We start from the raw sequence: 7,947 nt of genomic DNA, 5'->3' as shown, positions 1-7,947 counted from the left end.
ATTTTCATTTTTTGGGAAATTGTGTCATTTTAAAAACATTTTTTTTTTGTACAGCACACATATGAATGAAGACTTTCACTCCAAAATGGATACCCCTGTTTGTCCTGTGTTCAGAAATATACCCATTCTTGCCCTAATCATATGTCCGTATGCACAAAGGGGCCCAAACGAAAAGGCGTTTTATGCGCCATTGCACACTGGTAGAAGCCCATAGCAGCCTAAATAAACGAGAATCCCCACAAGTGACCCCATTTTGAAAACTATACCCCTTAACAAATTCATCTAGGGGTTTACTGCATATTTTGACCCCACAGTTCTTGAATGAATCTAAGCAAAGTGGAAGGAAAAATGTATGATTTTCATGTTTTTTAACAACTGTGGCATTTTAAAACAGTTTATTTTGTACAACTGCAACATTCCAGAGGGGTGCCCTGGACCCTTAACTAATGTGAAGAGTTGGGAGGGTTAAGTGTTGGCTTGTCACGGCGGCACTTACCAGGCTCTGGTCCCAGAGGCATGACACGTAGCCAAGGCCAGAGCAGGATTGCAGGCCACCTTCGACACCCTTAGGATAGGAAATGCCAATAAACGGGATGATGGGGGTAGTAGTTATCACTCGTGACGCCACCATTCCCACACACCGGTATACTGCACAGCAGAGAATAAACACAGAGACTTGTGTATCGCACCTTGAGTCCCAGAAATGGTTAAGGCCCGGTATAACTTTACTTAAAGTAACTTAGGCAAACAATTATTCACAACAATGCAGGTACTATTCTTCAAAGTGTAGCAGAGCAGAGCTCAGAGATCAGGGAGGGTACTCAGGATGAAAATCGGTTCTACGGGCTATGTATGGCACCGCTCCTAGACTGGGAGCACTTAAGAGGAGGAAGAGGGGTAGGGGGTCACTCCACAGACACGCTGGCAAAAATTATTTACTTAAAGGATTAGTGATAACACCTCGCACTGCAGGCGCATGGGTGGGACTCAGCAGCGTACCTCTATGCGGTGATCCTGATTTTGGACGTCCATATACGAAAACCTGTGGTTTGAATTGGTACCTGTATGATGGGTCTCTATATACAGAATTACTGGGGGATGCTCTCTCTTATGGTCTTAGGACTCACTCCACTCATATCCGGACTACAATCACTATGGGATATCTCTCCTTCTCCTCCATCTTCACCTACATGGAAGCTGAAGGTGCTTCCATATGGCTCTGTGTTAGGACTCTCTCTGAAGACAAGATGGAAGGTGAAGACTATGTTTTGCTTTCAATCACTCCTATTTATACCTTCACTCATACCATATGACATGACAAACTAATACATTTACATGCAGGCAATGATTTTAGTGAAGTTAACCTCTCAAGTGCCGCAGCTGTGCAACACACACACTGGATATGACAAGACAAGCTTTGCACAGTGCATCTACATAAGACAAACATGTATGACATTTATAAAGGCGACCAGGATGGTGTACTGGGCTACTACACAGCACACATCTAAATGAAGACTTGCATCTCAAAATGGATACCCCTGTTTGTCCTGTGTTCAGAAACATACCCATTGTAGCACCAATCTGCTTATTGGACACATAGCTAGGCCTATAATGGAGAAATATAAATTCCAGATCCAATTGCTCACTTGTGCAGAAAGAAAATTGACTCCCTAAAAATAATCCACCCCCCTTCTCGGCATTCCCTAAATCTTAGTTAAAAATAATAATGTAAACTGTGTGGTATGTCTGAAAACAGGGGTAATTACGGGGGTTTTTCTTGACCTCAGCAGCAGGGATGGGGTGTAAAAGGTGGCACTCTCTTAGGCCTCTTAAGCTTGCTGTGGTGCAGAGGTCTCACTCAGAAGGCGCTCAGCAAGCTGCTCCTGGAACTGCAGGTAGACAAGCGTTCCAGGGGCTTAGCGATGACGTGGGTACCCGCAGCCATACACAATGTAATTGCGTATGGGATGTGGATATATCTGCGACCAAAGAGCACAATGAACTCTATGTTGCGGATATCGACGGTAAAATAGAACATGTTGCGTTCTGTTTTCTGTGAGTTTATTACGTAATTCCGACCCGCTAACGTGAGCGGAGTTGTGTAATCAAATGCATTTGATTGATCCCCGTATGACCAGTGATCAAACGCATGTGGAATCCGCAATTCCTATCCCGTCATGTGAGGCTGGCCTAAGGAAGATCGCTACCTTTTTATCACGTGACCGGGGACTGCTCAACAAAGCCACCGATCACTGCTCCAGGCTCTCAGATACCTTTGCTAGCTGGGAGAAAGGAAATTTAAAATTTCCCTCGCCCTCCCCGGCTCCTGTGCATGGCATGTGTCCAGCATTTTGCCAGTAGACGCATGAACAGAAGCCAGGGAAGGTCCGTGGGGGATGATCGCATCGGGGGTTCAAATATGGAGGCCTCTGGTAAGACGTTTCGACTCCTCTCACTGATCGCACTGGAGAGGGAAGATTAAACATTAACTTTTAAAAAAACTTTTATGTGATCGCGATTATCCATTGGATAACAGCAATTATGTGACCAGGGACCATTCAACATGGTCCTGGGTCACTGCTCCAGGCTCTCGACTACCTTTAGGAGCAAGGAGATTTCCCAGGCCCTCCCCAGCTTCTGTGCTTGCATTTGCCAATTTGCTAAAGGGCGCATGCGCTGATCACCGTTATCCAATTGACCACATAACCAGGGACCGCATACTGTGGCCCCCTGTGAAATTACCAGGCTCTTGGCTACGTTTAGTAGCTAGGAGCAGAGAGATTTTAAATTTCCCCTGGGAATCTGCGTTTTTTTCAAATTCATCCACCATTTTGGCGACGGGCGCGTGCATGGAAGCTGGGGTAAGGTCTGATAAATCCGAGGGCCTTAGGTACATAATTTTATCTTCCCTCGTGGAAATGATCCGTGAGGGGAGATGAAACTTAAACTTTTATTTACTTTACATGATCGCCATTATCCATTGGATAATGCCGATCATGTGACTGAGAACTGCATCCCACAGTCCCGGTGACATCTCCCTGCTCTCAGCTACTCATGCTAGCTGTTAGCAGAGAGATTTTAAATTTCCCAGGCTTCCAGCCATCTGCGCATGCACCCAACATTTTCTGTCTGACACGCATGCACAGAAGACAGCGTCAAGTCCTGGAAGTACCAGAATGTGGCGGGACAGCATAGAGGACGAAGGTGAGTAATTTCAGTTCCCCTCATGGGTCTGATCTGTGAGGGGAGCTAAAACTTTAACTTTTATTTAACTTTTTATTCACTTTTATGTAATCGTTATCTGGCCGTGTGGTTTAAGGCCCATCTAATGAGGTCGTCCAAAGGCGTATCGGTGGTCACTAAGGGGTGAATAGGATGTCCCATCAGGGTGCTATTATACGAGTGTTAGAGCTTGCATTTTCCCGAAAATTGCCAGGCTAAATTTTCAAGTGCAGGTACAGCCCGGCAATTAGAGCTATGACCTGAGCATTTTTAGAAGGCCAGTGTTCACCTACTAGCTAGATATTTAGCTACACAGTTGGACAAGTTCAAGGTTTAACAGGGAACTCAAAAGCATGCCACTTACTTCTGTAGCTTTTATTCCATGATATAGTTCATTTGCTACCTTATTCGCCTAGTGATAGAATATTACAACTTTACTTAAAGGGAACCTTTCTAAACTGAACATCACCATAAATAATTATGATGTTGTTCAGTGAGGTGGGGAGCAGGGGAGGTCATTTTTTGTCTAGAAAGAGTCAGATTTTTAGACGGTGAGTGGACTTCATTAGCGAGCACCGCCAGAACTGTGGAGCGGGTGACTATTAAAAAAAGATATTGCCTGTCACATCACCAAACAGCACCATAACTTTTGTTCATCAGTTGGGGTCTCACTATTGAGACCCCTACTAATCCTGAGAATAGGAGTCCTGTGTCTCTATCTACTCACTGCACCCCACAATAAGAAGGAGTTTAAATGGTACTGTAGTCAAGCTGCTATTCCTTCTATTTGGCCGGTCCTCAACCCCATGGTGCTGCAGTCAGTTCTGGCAGCTACTTCTTTGTTTTTTAATGGCCACATTCCAAGTGCCATAACTTTTTTATTTTTTTTATCTGCATACCTGTATAAGGACTTTATTATTGAGTGACAAGTAGTATTTTTAACACAGTATGTCATATATAAGCGCACAAACATATTTCTCATTCAACAAACAGCTACTAGGCCCGTCTGCGTTCAAATGCCGGAGCTGAATTTCAGTCCCAGTCTGGCCTTGCATTTAACTTATCCATTTAAAAAACAAGGTGTTGATCCAAAACAAACCAGCGACTCCAAAAAGGACTTGGCAAAGCTTGTAATTACATGCCGACATAAAAGAATGCTTCCCAACAGCAACCCAACTTTCTGTTTCCCCCTTGCACTGATCATAGAGATGAGTACAAGGGGGAGATAGAATCGTGCAGCTGTAAATGTAGATCCAGCGTTCCCCTATGGCTGAGCGGAGTAGAAGCTGACTTTTCCTGAGTGCAGGGAACATCAGAGCGAAGCTGGTTGTTCTTTGATTTTAAAATACTTCCCGCAGATGTAAAGGGGTAGTTTCATCCGAGTAACCAGCCCATTGTGTATGCTGTGGGTAAAATTGAAAGAAAACAAAGAAAAAAAAAGTTATAATTGTAAATTAATAAAAGCCTTGGCTAATGTGCCATATTTAGTGACATCACTGCTCTCACAGGGGCTTTATAAAAGGAGTCAGTTTTTTGGAAAATGAAACACATACAGTGGTGCCTTGGGTTAAGAGTTTAACTTGCTCCGTGACGGAGCTCTTAACCCAAAACACTCGTAAGTTAAATCAATTTTCTCCATTGAAATGAATGGAAAAGCCATTAATCCGTTCCGGATCGCGAAGCTCTCCCACTGATTTCAATGGGGATGGCGTTGCCCCATTGAAAGCAATGGCAGCCGACAACCCCACAGTGATTTTCAGGGAAGGGTTTTAAATATAAGCCCTTCCTTGAAAATCATCCCTAGCTATAGTAAAAAAATAAAAAATATATATACTCACCTGTCTGCCTTGCATTGATCATAGAGATGAGTACAAGGGGGAGAAAACAAAGTTGAAAGAAAACAAAGAAAAAAAAGTTATAATTGTAAATTAATAAAAGCCTTGGCTAATGTGCCATATTTAGTGACATCACTGCTCTCACAGGGGCTTTATAAAAGGAGTCAGTTTTTTGCAAAATGAAACACATACAGTGGTGCCTTGGGTTAAGAGTAGAGATGAGCGAGCACCAAAATGCTCGGGTGCTCGTTATTTGGGACGAAATTATCGCGATGCTCGAGGGTTCGTTTCGAGTAACGAACCCCATTGAAGTCAATGGGCGACCCGAGCATTTTTATATATCGCCGATGCTCGCTAAGGTTTCCATTTGTGAAAATCGGGGCAATTCAAGAAAGTGATGGGAACGACACAGCAACGGATAGGGCAGGCGAGGGGCTACATGTTGGGCTGCATCTCAAGTTCCCAGGTCCCACTATTAAGCCACAATAGCGGCAAGAGTGGGCCCCCCCCCCCAACAACAACTTTTACTTCTGAAAAGCCCTCATTAGCAATGCATACCTTAGCTAAGCACCACACTACCTCCAACGAAGCACAATCACTGCCTGCATGACACTCCGCTAGCACTTCTCCTGGGTTACATGCTGCCCAACCCCCCCCCGCACGACCCAGTGTCCACAGCGCACACCAAAGTGTCCCTGCGCAGCCTTCAGCTGCACTCATGCCACGCCACCCTCATGTCTATTTATAAGTGCATCTGCCATGAGGAGGAACCGCAGCCACACACTGCAGAGGGTTGGCACGGCTAGGCAGCGACCCTCTTTAAAAGGGGCGGGGCGATAGCCCACAATGCTGTACAGAAGCAATGAGAAATATAATCCTGTGCCACCGCCATCAGGAGCTGCACACGTTGGCATAGCAATGGGGAACCTATGTGCCACACACTATTCATTCTGTCAAGGTGTCTGCATGCCCCAGTCAGACCGCGGTTTTTTATAAATAGTCACAGGCAGGTACAACTCCGCAATGGGAATTCCGTGTGCACCCACAGCATGGGTGGCTCCCTGGAACCCACCGGCTGTACATTAATGTATCCCATTGCAGTGCCCATCACAGCTGAGGTAACGTCCGATTAAATGCAGGTGGGCTTCGGCCCACACTGCATGCCCCAACCTGACCGGGCTTTTTAATTGATAGACACAGGCAGGTACAACTCCCTATTGTGAAGTCCCTGTGGACCGACAGCATGGGTGGGTGCCAGGAAGCCACCGGCGGCACATAAATACATCCCATAGCATTGCCCATCACAGCTGAGGTAATGTCATGTTAAATGCAGGTGGGCTTCGGCCCACACTGCATGCCCCAGTCCCACTGGGTTTCTTTAGAAGCTTACACATTTAGTTACAACTCCGTGTGGACCGACAGCATGGGTGGCTCCCTGGAACCCACCGGCGGTACATAAATATATCCCATTGCAGTGCCCAGCACAGCTGATGTAACGTCAGCTGTAATGCAGGTGGGCAAAAAATTAATTGGATTACACTGTAGGCGAGGGCCCCAGAAAATTGGTGAATTGGTTAATGTGGCTTAATTGGTAACTAGGCCTGGAGGCAGCCCAGTTAAAATAAAAATTGGTTCAGGTGCAAGTTTCAACGCTTTAATGAGCATTGAAACGTATAAAAATTGTTTACAAAAATTATATGACTGAGCCTTGTGGGCCTCAGAAAAATTGTCCGTTCGGCGTGATTACGTCAGGTTTCAGGAGGAGGAGCAGGAGGAGGAGGAGGAATATTATACACAGATTGATGAAGCTAAAAGGTCCACGTTTTTGATGGTGATAGAGAACAATGCTTCCATCCGCGGGTGCAGCCTATGTATTGCTTAGGTATCGCTGCTGTCCGCTGGTGAAGAAGAAAAGTCTAGGGAAATCCAGGCTTTGTTCATCTTGATGAGTGTAAGCCTGTCGGCACTGTCGGTTGACAGGCGGGTACGCTTATCCGTGATGATTCCCACAGCTGCACTAAAAACCCTCTCTGAGAAGACGCTAGCCGCAGGACAAGCAAGCACCTCCAGGGCATACAGCGCGAGTTCAGGCCACGTGTCCAGCTTCGACACCCAGTAGTTGTAGGGGGCAGAGGCGTCACCGAGGACGGTCGTGCGATCGGCTACGTACTCCCTCACCATCCTTTTACAGTGCTCCCGCCAACTCAGCCTTGACTGGGGACCGGTGACACAGTCTTGCTGTGGAGCCATAAAGCTGGCAAAGGCCTTGGAGAATGTTCCCCTGCCTGCGCTGTACATGCTGCCTGATCTCTGCGCCTCCCCTGCTACCTGGGCCGCGGAAATGCGCCTTCTGTCACTAGCGCTGCCGGATGGGAATTTTACCATCAGTTTGTCCACCAGCGCCCTGTGGTATAGCATCATTCTCGAACCCCTTTCCTCTTCGGGAATGAGAGTGGAAAGGTTCTCCTTATACCGTGGGTCGAGCAGTGTGTACACCCAGTAATCCGTAGTGGCCAGAATGCGTGTAACGCGAGGGTCACGAGAAAGGCATCCTAACATGAAGTCAGCCATGTGTGCCAGGGTACCTGTACGCAACACATGGCTGTCCTCACTAGGAAGATCACTTTCAGGATCCTCCTCCTCCTCCTCAGGCCATACACGCTGAAAGGATGACAGGCAAGCAGCATGGGTACCCTCAGCAGTGGGCCAAGCTGTCTCTTCCCCCTCCTCCTCATGCTCCTCCCCCTCCTCCTCCTCCTCCTCCTCTGGCCATACACGCTGAAAGGATGACAGGCAAGCAGCATCTGTCCCCTCAGCAGTGGGCCAAGCTGTCTCTTCCCCCTCCTCCTTATGCTCCTCCCCCTCCTCAACGCACTGAGATATAGACATG

At 46.7% G+C, this 7,947-nt stretch overlaps 1 long non-coding RNA gene across 1 annotated transcript in view; it reads left to right on the top strand.

The window, feature by feature from the left end:
• The first annotated feature begins 1,207 nt into the window (after positions 1-1,207).
• The window catches only part of LOC136577587 (uncharacterized), a 78,313-nt gene continuing 71,573 nt past the window's right edge, over positions 1,208-7,947 (top strand). Inside the window, exon 1 of the long non-coding RNA XR_010786509.1 lies at positions 1,208-1,254. This is a non-coding gene — a long non-coding RNA (uncharacterized lncRNA). The remainder of the gene's footprint in view (positions 1,255-7,947) is intronic.

Source organism: Eleutherodactylus coqui, chromosome 1, assembly GCF_035609145.1.
Source record: "Eleutherodactylus coqui strain aEleCoq1 chromosome 1, aEleCoq1.hap1, whole genome shotgun sequence".
NCBI classification, from domain to species: domain Eukaryota; kingdom Metazoa; phylum Chordata; class Amphibia; order Anura; family Eleutherodactylidae; genus Eleutherodactylus; species Eleutherodactylus coqui.
This window is presented reverse-complemented; position numbering and strand designations above follow the sequence as displayed.